Genomic DNA, 16,349 nt, shown 5'->3' on the forward strand with positions numbered 1-16,349 from the left:
GTAGTTCTGCCAGGTGTGTTGGAAAATAGGGAGTCATGTCTCGTGAGGATATCCTGCAGGTCTTTTTGTTGTTGTGCAGAAAGTTCGTCATTAAGGATCAGTTGATCCCGAGTGGAGGAGCTTCTTTGAGGTGAAGAGAGCAAGTGTACTTCAGCTGGTGGAGGTCCCAACCATTTTTTTAGTAAATTGATATGATAGGTTTTCATGTTGGTCGGAGTCACTTGCAACTTATAACTTGTTCTCCCAATCGTACCAACCACTTTATAGGGTCCGACCCACTCTGCACGAAACTTCTGCGTCGAGGAAGGGAGGAGAACCAAAGCCCAGTCGTCGACGGCCAGTTGTCTCCATTTCTTTCCTTTATCGTAGGCGGTTTTCTGGCGCTTCTGACTCTCTTCCAATTGAGAGAAGGCTAACGCTCTCAATTTACCCAGTTTGGATTTTAGATTCCTGGCATAATCTAGCGAGGCAGCCGTTTCCTCCACAACCTCGTTTTCCCAAGCATCTTTAGTCATCTCTAAGAGTGAGCGCGGGAGACGGCCGTACAGCATTTCAAACGGCGATGTTCCCAAACTGCTATGTTTCTGACCCCGTATCGTGTATAAGGCTAGGGGCAGCATTTGGTCCCAGTCAGATCCGCTGACTTCCATCATTTTCCTAAGGGTAGTTTTCAGAGTACGATTGTATCTTTCCACCAGACCGTCCGTCTGAGGATGGTATACAGAGGTACGAATCTGGTGGATATTCAAGTTATGGCAAATTTCTTTCATTAACTTTGATACAAAAGGTGTGCCTTGATCAGTGAGGATTTCTTTGGGAAACCCTACTCGACTGAACAATTCAATCATTTTCTCACCAACTTGTTTAGTTGTAGTAGCTGTTAATGGGAAAGCTTCGGGAAACCGTGTAGCATAATCAACTATTACCAGAATATGCTGGAATCCTTTTCTGGTTTTGGGCAAGGGTCCAATGATGTCCATACCGACTCTCTCGAACGGTTTACCAATAATAGGTAAAGGCTGCAGGGGGACTGCCGGTGGTTTGGTCATGTTTTTCCGTTGACAAATGCCACACTCTTTGCAGTATACTGAGGAGTCTTTATAGATCCCAGGCCAAAAAAAATTATTCAGGATATTTTGCGTCGTTTTTTCGTGACCTGTATGCCCTGCCAGCAAATGACTGTGCCCAAAGAATAAGACTTGATCTCTAAAGGACACAGGTACTAGGAGTTGAAGAGGATCATCTGGTTTGCCTTGTCTATACAGTAGATCGTTTCGTATTATAAATTTGGGAAAAACATTGTTATCCACAGTCTGATTTTCGTGAGCTTGTTCCCAGGCATTGTATAGTGTCGCATCGTTCATTTGTGCAAACCGGAAACTTTTATCCATGATCCAGGGGTCTGAGGAAAGTAGCGCTGGAACTGTGTCATTTTGTTTGTCGGTTGAACCAAATCCTCGTGTGCCTCGTTCTGTCTCTTCCAACACCTGACGTTCCTCCAAAGAGGGGTATGAGACTTGTTCGCAAATTAGTTGAGCTACTCGATCACCTTTCTTTATTTGAAACTCTTTTTTCCCAAAATTAAAGAGTACAACTCCGACATTTCCCCTGTAGTCTTCGTCAATGACTCCGGCTCCTACATCAATGAAATGTTTTGCTGCTAGACCGGAACGTGGTGCAATTCTTCCATAGCAGCCTGAAGGCACAGCAATTTGAATATCCGTTTCTATAAGCTCTTTTCCCTGTGGGGGAATAGTATAATCGTAAGCACTGTATAAGTCATAACCGGCTGCTCTACATGACCCTTTTGTAGGTGACGTTGCATTTTCAGAGAGTTTGACAAAGCGTAGGATATCACCATTTGTTTTGTGACAGTCGTTTTCTTTCAAACTAAGTTTTGGTTGTAAGACACCTTGAGATTGAATGTATGAGCCTTGTTCCAAAGTTTTTTTAAACATTTGCAAAAATCTTGGGTTGTCTGTTCCGATAATCAAGTCTTCGGGGAGGGTTCTTAAGACGCCTACCCTAATAACATGAGGTTTCCCTATGGCCGGTAGTATTGGTACGTCGGCTAAAGGGTAGGGCTTAACATCGCCATGTACACATTTGATATTAACTTTCTTTTGGGGAATATACTGGTCAAGGGGTACATGTTGTGACTGAATAACTGACTGCCGACATCCTGAATCCAGGAGAGCTTGTACAGATGCACCATTCACCTTAACACTTACTCTGTATGTGGCTCCCATTTCTGCTGAATATAGCACATCTCTGGGTAGATAGCCGACCTCCATTGGTTCTTCTTGACTTCTTTTCTTCGGGCATAACCGTGCGATATGACCCCAATTTCCGCAGTCAAAGCATTGTGGTTCTGATGGCCTTGTGGGTCCCGTACTCCATGGACGAGGACGGAAAGAGTCTACTGGTCTCGGTACCCGCTTTTCATTTTTCTGTACGGGTCTGGAAGACTTTTCACTGTCCCAGCTTAACTTCGTATTTGTCTTGTTAAACTTTTCATAGTCCCAGTTTGGGTGTTTGGGTTGTGCCCGTGAAAATGTCGAAGCCATTTCGACCGCGTCCTTGGTGGATAAGTTATGGTGTTGTCTCAGCCATTTTTGTGTTGCAAATGGAAGCGCTTCTAGAAATTGTTCCAAATATATTCGATCTAGTATTTCCTCTTTACTGCTGATTGACAAGGTGAGCCATTTATCGGCGGCCATTTTTAGTCTAACGAAAAGAGTTTTCGGATTCTCTCCAGGGTTTCCTCTTTCTTTTCGGAATCTCAATCTATATGCCTCTGCGTCCAGTCCAAGATGGTCTAATATTATTTTTTTAATGTCAGCATACGAAGTGTCTCCATTAGGGTTTGCGACCTGATATGCGGCCTGGGCTTCACCTCCTAACAGAGGCGCTAGGAAGAAGGGCCACTTAGTGATAGGCCACCCGCATGCTCTAGCGGCTCTTTCAAAATTTAACAGGAACGCATCTGGGTCTTCCCCCGGGTGATATTTTTGGAGGGAAACTGTTGGAGCGCCATGGCTGACGGGTCTTTCTACGTTCCCTGTTCTTTGTACGGGGTCAGTCCATGGAGGTAACGATTCTGAGTGGGACTCAAAGGCTTTCTTCCATATTTCTCTATCAGCTTGAGCCGAAGTTAGTTGTTGTTCTACTACCCATTCAAGTCTTTCTTGCCCCTTCACTAACTGTTGCACGACGGATTCCATCTTTTCTACACAGATGGTGCTGGTGCCCGCATTCTCCACCACTGTGACGGGGTCAAGATGAATTGGCAAAACGCGGGTCTTAGTTTTAACGGGTTTTATTAACTTGAGCAAATGGTCAGTACACTTCTTTCTTGAAGGCGTATTTCGTCGTGGCGACCTGCTTCTACTGGGTCTCCTGTGATGTCTTTCGGACGGGTCCAGTCGACGAAACGCCTCCGGGCTTCTCCGGGTTTTAACGTCTGGATCCGTCTTGGCTCTCGATTTAAAGAGACAGAAACAGACTTCCGTCAGTGGGGTGCTTTACATATATACAAGTGTAGGGGAGAGGGAGTGAAGACACATTAACCAGTGTAATCTTCTCAACAGCGTACTATAAGCGGTGCAAGGAAGTGCTCAGGGAAAAAGGTACACCAGATCAAGATCCCAGGTCACGGTAAACTACTAGACTAGTTCTTACGTCCCACCCAGTTCAGGATAGTATTGCGTACCTGGGATAGCCACACACCTCCCCTGGGTGTGTGGCAGGGCGAATCGTGGAACCGTTGGCCTCCTGGCTTCTCGTCCGGTCTCTTACTTCTAGACTCCTCAGGCTCGGAGTCTGTCTCTGGATCCCGTTTCGTAGTCCTCCGCTCTTCTCCGGTTTCCCTCCACACGTCTTCTCCTCTCCGGGTGAACAAGCACACCTGGTGTTGGCGTTCCTCCGTATAAGACGTCTCGGCGTCGGTGTACGACGCCGCCCACTCCTCTTCGTTAAAGGGCCAGTGTCTCTCCTCGGTCTCTGGTGCGCTGTCTGTGACGTCGAGATTCTGTGAAGGGTAGAAGAGGGGAGTTGAAGGGGAAACAATGTCCTGTACAGGTAGTGTCACTTTGTTACACCTGCCTAACTCAAAAGCGGTATTTCTGCAGGTGAAAATTGTCACCTGACTGCTGATAGCTCCCCTGTGGTGAGATGTGGAATGTTCCCAGATGGAAGACAAAGAGCTTGGATGAGGAGAGGTATTTTCTTTCTTTTTTTTTTTTTATAAAACATTTTTATTAGCATTTTAATGGAACACAACAATACAGCATGTCATCATCATCGCACCTCTCCCCCCTCCCACGTTCTGTCCTCCCCCCACACATCTCCAACTCGTTCCACTTAAACATAGACCAATGTTCACTGTGAAATTATACGGCAGTCCTTTGTAGTCGGCCTCCGATGGCACCCAAGGTGACGTAGCCATAGACTTGGGTCCTTGTGAAATAAGGAGACATCACAGCCCAGTATCCATTCCATGATACTTTCTCCACTTGCCCCACACCTTACGGAACTTCTTCGGGCAACCCCTCGCCCTGTAAATGACCCTTTCAGCGGCCAAGTAAAGATCCAGCCCTCTCCTCCACTCCTCCACCCCCGGTGGCTCAGGTGCACCCCAGTGCTTTGCTATGTCCCTCTTGGCCACCACCAACGCCAGCACCAAGAAGGTCAGGAGGGGACGCGCCAGGTCCACATCATTAGTCATGCCCAGAAGGGCCAATTTGGGGTCTAGGTCGATAGGGGTCTCTAAAATCTCTCCCAACTCCGTGAATATAATTCTCCAGTACTCCTGGATTATTGGGCATGCACATACAATGTGGTAGAAGTCTCCTCCCGTGTCTCTGCACCTGAGGCACCTAGCGTCCTCCGTCCGTCACATTTTGTGAAGCCTGACTCTGTCGTAGTACGTCCTATGCAGGACATTAAACTGGATAAGGCGCAATCGGGATTGAATGGCCACTTCCCTGGGGTGCATTAGGACAATCTCCCAATCTATATCTTCCATGTCTCCCACCTCACTTTCCCACTGTTTCCTAAGTTTCTCTAGGTCTCCCAACATGTTGTTCGTCAGAGTTATATACGTAAGCGACACCGCTTATTCCTGAATCTGTTCCTGCAACAATCTACCCTCCAAAGGTGCGTATTCCTGTAGATCAGTCAGCTGTATCTTTTCCGCTCGCCAGGCATGTTTTAATTGAGCATATTTGAAGAACTGCGTGCGGTGGAGTCCGAACTCCGACCTCAGAGCCGCGAACGTTTTCAGGTCCCCTCTTGCCACTATGTCTCCCAAGGTGGAGATACCAATGTCGTCCCGCCTCTGGAACCCTCTCAATTTGTTCAGTTCTGGGAGCAATCCGCAGTGCCATATCGGCGTCTGTCGTTTGGGCTTCTTTCCCCAGCCCGTACGGCTCATTGCTTTGTTCCACAGTTGTAAAGTAATGCTCGTAGCGGGGGGGAAGCTGTGGTCTTCGAGCACCCCCATATAAATAGGACAGCAGTGGCTTAGGTGAGAGTTTATATTTCTCAAGAGCGTAGGTGGGGTGGTCCGATGGCGCATGTAGCCAGTCGTTGATCGGGACTATGTGTTCCGCCCAATAGTATGCTTCAAGATTCGGGAGTGAAATCCCACCGCTGTATTGGTGGCGCTGAAGTGTGTTCAATGCCACCCTAGGGTGTTTACCCAGCCACAGGAAGGACCGAAGTTCCGCATGTATTTTCCTAAAAACGACGTCCGAGAGGGGACAGTACTCGTTCTGGAGGGCATATAGGAATTTGGGCAACGTGATCATCTTGAAGATAGCTGCCCAGCCTAGGAGGGTGAGCGGAAGCTGCCTCCATCGGGCTGCGTCTTCCACAAAGTTCAGGAGTATTCGTTCTACATTGCGTTGGTAGGATTGTGTGCGATCCCGGGTGACGTAAACTCCGAGGTATTTAAACCCCTCCACCGTCGTCAGCAACCGTCCCGGGAGGTCCGGCCAGCTCCCCCGTCCCATAGAGGACTGACTTATGCCAATTCACCTGGTAACCTGCTTGCCTACCATAACGCTCCAGTTCCCGAAAGATCTCTAGGGTCGTGGTTTCCGGCCGTGTAATGTAAAGGAGAATGTCATCCGCGTAAAGCGATATTTTTTCCTCCGTGGAGTAAAGCTCACTCCGCCCAAACCCCCTGACGGCCCCATTTTGCCTTATCTTAGCTGCTAGTACCTCTATCTTGAGTGCAAAGAGGAGGGGGGACAACGGGCAGCCCTGTCGGGTCCCCCTTTGGACTGGGAAGTCTCTTGACGTAGCCCCATTCACTCTAACTTTCGCTCAGGGTTCAGAATAAAGCAACCGGAACCAGTTACAGAATTTCGGGCCGAAGCCAAACTTATGCAGGACCCCCTCAAGGAATGGCCAATGGACCGCATCGAAAGCTTTCTCTGCGTCAAGGGAAAGAAACCAGTGTGGGTCTTCCCTGCCACTTACTTCTTGCAACCAATTATGGGTACGCCGGAGGTTTAATCTTGTGGCCCTACTCGGGAGGAACCCTGATTGATCCAGATGTATCAGGTCCGAGATCACCGTGCGGAGGCGCAATGCAAGGATGGTTGCCAGGAGTTTCGTCTCTATATTCAGAAGCGAGATGGGGCGGTACGACGCACAATCCTCGTGTGGCTTCCCTTCCTTATGGATCGGGACAATTATTGCCATACGCAGGTCTGGGGCAGTTTCCCCTCTTGGAGTGCCTCTTCGAATAGTCCCTTCAGATGACGTGTCAGGAGGTCCACCGTGCGTTTAAAAAATTCATCCGGGAACCCGTTCGGACCCGGAGTCTTACCCGGTCTAAGCCGAGCAAGAGCTTCAGTGACGTCGTCCAGGGTGATGTCCGCCTCTAGGGCCTGTTGGGCTTCAGGAGGCAGGATCGGTAGGTCAATCGCGTCCATATATTGTAGCGCCTCCTCAGAGGTTCCTAAATCCCTAGCCCAATATAAGCTTTCATAATGCTTCGCAAATGCCTCAGCAATGGCAGCATTCGTTCTCATCGGTGTTCCCATAGGGTCTCTGATGTGCTCCACCCATCGTGCTGCACGCTCCTTTTTACTAAGCCATGCCAGTAGTTTGCCCGACTTATCCCCCACATCATACAGCCTGTGTAATGTGGCTAGTGCCTGGGTTTTGGCCTCCCCCGTGACCAGTTCTCGGTACCGTCTTTGTGTGTCTGTCAGTCTCCGGAGAGTTCCCGGCTGCTTCGAAGTCAGATATTCCCTCTCCAGGTCCAGAATGTTAGATTCCAGTGCCATTGTATCCACTAGGAGTTTCCTCCTGTCCTCTGCTAGTCTATTTTGTATACTGTCTCGCATTACCGCTTTGAGAGCCTCCCAGAACATAACTTTAGATTGGACCGTCCCTTCATTTTCAGCAACATAGACCTTCAGGTCCGCCCTTAGACCGTTCACTACATTTACGTTTTGTAAATCCCACGCCGCCAGTCTCCAGGACCCTGCGGTCCCCTTTCTTCCAAACCCCAATCTCACGAGGAGTGGGGAATGATCGGAGATCCCCCTTGCCTTATAGTCCGCCGTATCATCTATGTCCAAGTGTTGCCTGGACATAAAAATGTAATCCAGTCTCGAGTACACTTTATGGGAGCCAGAGAAGAAGGAGTAGGCCTGCTGGTCTGTGTGCAACCACCGCCATACATCCGTGAGTCCCATAGTGGCAAACATTCACGATAGGGGGTTTCGAGTCCGATCTCTGATCGTCGCCCCCGTCCGGTCCCGCCCTGAGTCCATCACATCATTGAAGTCCCCGCCTAGAATCTGTATAGTGTCTGCTGTGCCGAGGAGTATTTCTATCACCTTCTTATGTGTGTTGGCCTGCAGTTTCAGGGGGGCATACACTGAGAGTATCGTGTACTCACGCCTATTCCAAGTCCCCCTCACCCCCACGTACGTTCCCTGTATGTCCGTCCACGTGTGAGTTATGCAGAACGGCGTTGTCTTCTTCATAATTATGGCTACTCCCCTCGATCCTGTAGTGTACCCCGCATGCACCAATACCCTGTACTGTCCTCTAGCTAGGAAGGCACATTTTGTCCCCTTAAGATGCGTTTCCTGGAGTAGTGTTATGTCGGAGCTCATCCTTTTAATGTAGGAATTGATCAACCCCCTTTTAATCTTGCTGCCCAACCCATTGACATTCCATGTTAGGATGCTTAGTCCCCCCTTTGGTCCCTGTGAGTACCTGTATCGTCCTCCGGCATCCTGGTGTATGCGTACCTTAGTGTAGTCAGATTCCTGTGTGGAGGTGTCTCCCGAAAAACCTGGGCGTGTGCTTAACATGACATGCATTGTCCCCTCCCTCCCCCCCTCCCTCCTCTGTCCCCCCCCCCGTCTGCATTGACTCAAGGAACTGCCCCAACTTTTCCCCACTCCCTCCCACCATCTTCCTCCATCCTATGGCAGGACTTATTGGCTGGAAAAGGTCTTTCGCCCCCCCTGAGTTCTCCCGTCTATGCCAAGCTACCCCAAGTTGGCACTCCCACAATGACCAAATAACAAAAGATATGGTCCATAGAGTCCACAATAGTGTTCGGTAGTTCGGTACAAGAAAGGAGAAGAACTAGAACAAACAAAGAATTACTATATAACAATAAAATAAAATAGGAGGCATGTAAGCCACTTGCGTGTCACCATGCGGCATGGCCGATATCTCCTCCATCCAGTTTGTGTCCTTCTCAGGTGTTCGAGTCCTAACCTTCCCCCTGAGTGGGGACTTTGTCAGCCGCGGATTCACTCTCCGGTTGCGTCATCTCCCGTGTCATTCTCCCCCTCGGTGCGGTTTCCTTCAGGTATTTTCTTTCTTGAGTAGGATAACCTGGAGACTGGGCCCAGCCCCTTTCTGAGCTTCACAGATTCCTATCCTGTCACTGTAAAATGTACCTCACACCTAGGCGTGCCTCCCTTTTGTCTTGCTAGTCAATTTAGCTCCAAACCCAGTGGGAGGAGGAGCTGCCCAGAACTGTCTGGAGTGACCACAAGGGAGGGTTTGCCTATTATTATGGCCACATCTCTGGGTGGGCACAGGGAGTTCTGACGAGGGAAAGAAAGGTTCTGCCATGCCAGAAGTAGACAGAGAGGGGCACTGTGGGATAGTTTACAGTTAGATTTGCAACTCTCACTGAAACTGAAAAAAAAGAATGAAGCGCGGCCTTCTGCACTTCGTTTAATTTAGGCCCCTGGGTGGGCCAGGTAACAGGACCATTATTAAAATATAGGAGGGAGGAGGGGGGAGGGGACCCCCCTCCCCAGGATTGTCATATTTATATACAGGAGAGCATAGTGGCTCCCCCGTTGCGCAAAGGACTGCAACCTCCCTGGGGCTTCAATGGCAAATAATGCCCCCCCTGCAGCCCCAGGGACATCCACCTCCCTGGGGCGCATATATTATTTTTTCTAAATGTGGGGGAGGCTCTACGGCCTTTCCCGCTGCTCCCAGAAACGGTCACCTCCTTGGGGTACTTTACATTGGGCAAATTTGAAGAAGGCAGGGGGGGGCATGCAGACCCTCTCCCTTTGGACCATCTAGGGGATGTATGACGTTACAACGCATGCATTTACATCGCATGCCTTTACAACGTAAGTATTACAACGCAGTCCATTACAACGCATAGTGCTTTTGGGCGCTGGATAGTGAACAGCTTAATTTACTATTCCAACTCCAGTCCCCGTGGACACTAGGGAAGGTTATTGGATAGTAAATTAACCTATTCCCTATCCTAGCGCGCCCCCCAGAGCAATGCGTTGTAATAGTTTGCGTTGTAATGGTTGCGTTGTAAAGGCTCTGCGATGTAAAAGTTGCGTTGTAAGTGTTGTTCACCCCATCTAGGGTCCCCAGGGCCCTAGATGGGCCCTGGGGAACATCTAGGGCTCCAGGAGGGGGTCGGCTCCTGGAGCATTTTGCTCTTGCTTGCCCAAAGCGGAGCATACTTTACTTTTACACACAGGCAGCTGCATGTCAGCAGCTCCTTGTGTGCAAAAGCAATGGCGCCTCACGCAGGAGGCGGGGAGCTGAGCAGTACCACGGGGGCCTTCAGGGATAGGGTCCCCAGGACCGAAAATGGCCCAGGGAAGGGGGGGCCACACGGCCCCTCTTCTTTTATTTAATAAAAAAAAATGAACGACCAGGCCCGGGATGGGATCTCCAGGCTGAAATCGGCCTGGGAAGGAGAGCAACGAGGGAAAAAAGTGGCAACTCAACAGAGGCTCCGCCCCATTTCCCTCCCACAATGCGAACGTGCCTTCTGGCGCGCTGCTGATTGGGGCTGAAGTCTCCTTCGCTGGTGAGGGTCCTTAGGGGCCAACAAGGGCTCCTGTTACCTCCAGTAAGCCCCACACAGAGGAACTGCTGAGAGGTGGACGGAGGCCAAACCTCCTTTCTCTATCAATCTGCAAACGCGCCTCTGAGCGCACTGCTGGTGGGGGGATGAGGTCCCCTTGCCTTCTGAGAGCCTCAGGAAGAAGTTGAACTCTTGCCTCCTGAGGGCCTCAGGACTAAGGTGAACTTATGTCATGAGTGATGTCACTGACCATGTCATGAGTAATGTGAAGTCATAAGCAGTGCATTGCGTGGGTGCAAATTATAGTAAAGCTCAGCTAACTATAACGGCTGACTTTACTGGATTTGTACGAGTGAAATCTGACCCCCAACAATAAGTCCCTGTAATCTTTGTTTTTTTCTGTGAATATACATATATCACTAAAATAACCCTGGTTAAAGGTTAGTTTTGGTGCACCGATCACAAAACAGAGAGGCTCCTGAAATTTGCCAGTTTTAGTACTCAAAGCATACTGCAATATATAAATTACACTAACATTGAAAGTCAAATCTAAAAATGGCTTTTCAATAGAAAGTGTAGGTGACTGTCTCTGAGAAGCGTATACATGCTAAATAAAGAAGGAAAAAGTGATGATACCTCTGAGATCCTGCACAGTTTGAATGTCTAAATCCTGTTTAAACAACGCATAATGGTTAGTGTGTCATGTACTGCCATGAGAAAAGAGCAAGCGGCATATCGACGCAAAGGCAAGGTCCAAATGTCAAAAGGGGAAAGGCACTGCAGTTGGTGCCATCTGTCGTTTAAAACTCCAGATGGGTCAGGTCAGTGCCATTCGCTTCCTTCTCAAACACAAACAATGGATGTCACCACTATTGTCTTTACAGGATACAAATCAGAATAAAATAATAATACAATGCACCTAGTATTTACAAATGTAATTTTTTGGGTGTAACTGCCTATTTCAAGTGTTTCGCTGGGTAAAGAAGATAAATTGTTCAACAGTTGGCAGAATCTTCAGGGTTCTACAAATGAAGGTGGACCACAGCCTATTTAAGGGCAATGTGGACTGATGGAGAAACTCAACCCATTTGCCAGATTTGAAAAGAATGAACCATCTGTGCATCTGTGAAAACATCTCAGAAATAGGGCCCTACGTTGTTTTGAGAAAAGAAGTCATAAAGTATATAGTAACAAATCACTGGGCAAAGAGTGAACATACATCCTTTTCGTTATCATCAATAATTGATCAAAAGGGCAGGGGATAAAAGAAAAGTCAAGTTCAAAAGAGGTGGAGAGCAAACCTAGCTGAGTACAATATGTCTTTATTACATTTGCCTCCAGAAATATAGATTGGGGATTTATAATGTTTTAGTAATGCAAGAAAACCAAATTTTAGGAAATATTGTCATTAATTTCAAGACAGCTACTGAATCCAATGGGTATAAATAATTGTCCAGATAAGTCTTCTGGTTCTTTGTGGGTTAGGAGAATTCGCCACATGCTGAAAACAATCTATCGAACTAGAGGTTGCTGTGGTGTGGCAAAGTCTTTAGTTTTGTTTTTTAGACCAGCATTATCCGAAGAGTTGGAAATCAATTGAAAGAGACTCCAAGCTTCAACATTAGATAGCATATGGTTAGTGGATTAAAAGCCAGGTCATACCCTTCAAAGGTATTTGAGCAATTTAAGGCGTCCTTAGCAGTCTGATAGAAAACAACAAAACCACTAAACAGGAATTACTAGAATTCTGGCTGTGTCCAGAAGATGAAGATAATGTACAAATAACAAATGAAAATCAATCTATAAATACATGTCTCATCAGTACTACAAGTACAATTAGCAGGTGCACTGAAAAATCTTTCACTAACTGAAATCATATCCATCTTCAAAATCGATACAGTGTTCATTCAATCAGCTACGACTCAAATATACACTTGGATTCAAATCCATAGTGAGCGGTGGGCATTCAGTAATCGTCTCCTTTTACTGATGAGACTTATATGGCAATCTGAGGCAGTGAGAATACAGAAAAGTTATTTCAGCAGAGAAAAATGTTCTTATTTTATTTTAAAGAATCCTAATAGTATTTAACACATGGTATGCAAATGAAGTGTTAAATAAAGTGGGCATACGGCTTCCGCTTTGGGCAAGAGGAAGGGTTGCTACAAAAAAAAACAAGTTTTCATTATATTCAATGGAATGCCCCTTTATTATCGCCAAATTACAACTTTATTCTACCTCCCGGGGTCATCTAGTTATAGACTGAATCACCTGTTGCCATCCTGGAAAATCATTTAAAGTTATTTAAGAAACTAGATAAATGTACTTTAAGAATGGATGTCTACAAGTTCATATATTGCCTCTCCTTCATTAGTCTTAAAGAGATCAAAGTGGGTTACAATGTTCAGTGAAGATCAATAAAGGCGATTATTTACTTAGTCACTCATGAATAAAAAACATGAAATTATTATTCATTTCAGATCAAATTTCTGGTATATAGCAAATAGTTTATTACTGCAACTTTTAATTGATCTGATGTGATACTCAAAAACGAAAGTCAGGATTTTCATCAAATCTTAAATAGTACACTCTATGGGTCTATTCTGAATTATGATTTATGCAATACACACACTTGTGCAATGCACCAGATTTCACCCTAAATGTTTAAATAGCCACAAGTATATATCACAAATAAAGAAATAATACATTTAAAACTGGAACTAGAAGCAAATATTAGTACTTTCATCAAACTTGGCCATTGTAATGAAGTACGCAGCAAAACCAAAGGGGATGATGGACGGAGTGTTGAACATTGCAAGCACTCACCCCCAGTCAACTGATCTAGGTTTAATCCATCATCATTCTTTAGCTCCCTCCGCCACCCCAGTTCAGCCATGGCTATATCCAAATCAGTCTTACCCTGTGCCACATGTGAACAGTCCAACCAGAACTGCCAAGCCATTTCTACCCTGGACCGGAAACAAGCATTCTGGGACTGATTTCTGGCAAATCAGCCGTTATCAGCCAGGCTAGCTTGAATCCAGTGGCAAAGTGAGCAAGGGACTATGTTGAATTTGTGGGGTATCTGACCGCCGAGAGAAAATCAGCATTATTGTTACATTGCCTCGGTTCTGAAGGACAAGAGCTGTTTGAACACCTCCCTGATTTGACAGATAATGAGTCTGATAGGCTTAATTAATTTGAAATATGTCTTAAAAAAACTCGACAAACACTATTTTCCAGAAATCAGTACAATTTTAGAGCAGTACCATTTTGGGAAGCAACTGCAAAAGTCAGAGAACTCAGTTGAGGCTTATATTACTGCCCTTCGTAAGTTGGGTGTTACATGTAAGTTTGATGGGTTTCTTGAAGAAAGTATTCGCGATCAATTTATGCTAGGTTGCAATATTGAGAAATTCGAAGATGAACTTTGGCAAAAAGATGACCCAAAACTTGATGAGGTTGTTGTTATAGCCAAGAGGATAGAACACTCCCTTGCTTGCTTTGAAGTCATCAAAAAAGAGAATTAGTTCAAGGAGGAGAAAGTTCACTCTGTTACCGAGAACCCGGTTAAGACTTCTAGGAAACAACGTGAACATTTAAATCCTTCTTCTTCTTTCTCTTCTGTTAATCCGAGGGGAAAATTCAAGATGCAGTGTTTCCGATGTGACTCGAGCGGACATCTTGGCAACGACAAGGTCTGTCCTGCCCTTTCCTCTAAGTGTCTCAAATGTGGGAAATTTGGTCACTTAGCCAAAGCTTGTAGAGCTCAAAAGAACAAACAAGGAAGACGAGTCAAAGAAGCTACTCTTGATTATGAGAGCGATTCCGACTATGACGAACAACATTGTGGGGAAGTTGTATTAAAAGAGGGTTTGAACAAGTGTAAAGGACCTGTAGATGAAGTACAAGTGAATGATAGCAACATTAAAATGCTTTCTGACTCAGGAGCAAAAATCTCCCCTATCCCCATAAAATGTTTTGGTTATTTTTTAGGTAAGATTGAATACAAAGGGAGGATAACTGATGGGAAAATGTATATTTCATGTAGAGGCGACGGCATAATTAGCTGGTTTCACTGGGCTGAGTTAGGTGTGTCATTGGTTCCTGCACGTGATCCATGCATTGTTCTTAGAGACTTCACTCCGGATCCAGTTCTTTTGAATGTTGTTTCACATGAGATTACTTCAAAAGTCGTTTCAAATGCTCCAAGCAGTGCTTTACATACCATATTTAAAGAAGTCTTCAATGAGAAGTTGGGTTGTTTCTCGGGCTATACTCACAAAAAACACACTTAAGCCTGACGCTGTTTCTGTTACACGTAAGGTGCGCAATGTACCTTTGACCATGAGAGAACCCATGCACCTAGAACTGGAGAAATTGAAAAAGGAGGGGATCATTGATGAGACAGAGTCGACTGAGTGGCTGGCTCCGGTGGTTCTTGCTCAAAAGGCCTCAGGAGAGGTACGATTGTGTGTGGATCTCCGTGCTCTTAATCGTGCTGTAGCAGCTGATAGGTAACCTCTAACATCACGGAAATGTTACCTCAATTAAGTGATGCACATGTTTTCTCGACTCTTGATCTCAGAGCAACCTACCATCAGGTTAAAATTGATGATGAATCCATGAACCTGACTGCGTTCATAACTCCTTTTGGCACCTATAACTTCAAGCGCCTACCTTTCGGATTGAACTCCGCAGCGTCTGAGTTCTTAAGAGTTATGGAGGATGTGTTGAATGGTGTGGGAGGAGTTAAGATTTACCAAGATGACGTTCTGGTTCATGGCTCGTCACAACAAGAACATGATGTTGGACTTAAGACTGTTCTTGTGCGATTTGGAGCGAAGAGGTTTAACCTTGCGCAGAAGCAAATGTAGGTTTAATCTCTCGGAAATCGATTACCTGGGTCACTGATTGACGGGGTGGAGTCAGACCGAAAGATCGTCTCGTTTGGGCTATTGAGGAGCTTCCCGTTCCTCAATCTAGAGATGAACTCGTCACTTTTTTAGGAATGGCGGCGTATTACAATAAATTTGTTCCTCGCTTTGCTTGCCGCACCTCCATGTTGAGATCTCTCTTAAAGAAGGGTGTGCAGTTTTCATTGTCTCCCCAGTGCAAGTTAGAATTTGAGGGGGTTCAGAAAGCTCCAAGTTCGGCTCCCTCTCTTCAGAGCTTTGACACTTCTGCTAGCTCTATACTGATTACTGATGCAAGTTCAAAGGGCCTGGTTGCTGTCCTTAAGCAGACAAGAGATGGGAAGGAAGTAACTATCATGTTTCTCTCCAGAACCCTTAGTGGTCCCGACCTCAATACTCCGCAATTGAGTAGGAGGCCCTCAGTGTCTTCTGGGCTATCAAGAAATTAAAAAAATTCCTCTGGGGTAGCTCCTTTGTTGGTCATTCGGATCACAAACAATTAAAGGTTGCGTTCTGTAAGAAAGGTTTAGACGCTGTCTCCTCTAGAATATGCAAGTGGGTAATTGCCCTACAAGATTTTGACTTTGTCGTGAAGTATATCCCCGGGGCGGATAATAAGGTCGCCAACTGTCTTTCTCATTCAGTGCCTCAACAGTGTGAGGAACCGTTATTTGACCCCGAAGATTCTTGGGAAATTGATGACTTCAGGGTGTGTGAAATTGTTAGGGATTATCACCGAGGCTGGGTGGAAGGACGCAATGAAGAGAGATACAGACATGCATGAAGTGTGCAGATTAGTGTCTGATGGTTGGACTGGTATCAGGTCTTTAAGTGAAGGGATCAGGAAGTTCTGGAACATTCGTAGTGAACTTTCTGTGTCTAGAGGCTTACTCTGGAGGGGCACCAGGCTTGTCCCTCCATCACCTATTAGAGAAAAAGTCATTCATTTGGCTCATCATGGACACCAAAGTATTTCCAAAACCAAAGAAAGGGTTCGGTTACACTTTTGGTGGCCAGGCATTGACATCCTTGTTGAGCGATTGATAAGAAAATGAACTGAGTGTAATGCATGCAATTAAGTTACAAGACTAGAG

The 16,349-nt window shown here is 46.2% G+C and overlaps 1 protein-coding gene across 6 annotated transcripts in view; it reads right to left on the bottom strand.

The window, feature by feature from the left end:
* The window catches only part of GALK2 (galactokinase 2), a 1,491,044-nt gene that overhangs the window by 527,583 nt on the left and 947,112 nt on the right, over positions 1–16,349 (bottom strand). The window lies entirely within an intron of this gene.

The sequence above is a fragment of the Lissotriton helveticus genome, chromosome 3_2 (assembly GCF_964261635.1).
Source record: "Lissotriton helveticus chromosome 3_2, aLisHel1.1, whole genome shotgun sequence".
In the NCBI taxonomy this organism is placed as follows: Eukaryota; Metazoa; Chordata; class Amphibia; order Caudata; family Salamandridae; genus Lissotriton; species Lissotriton helveticus.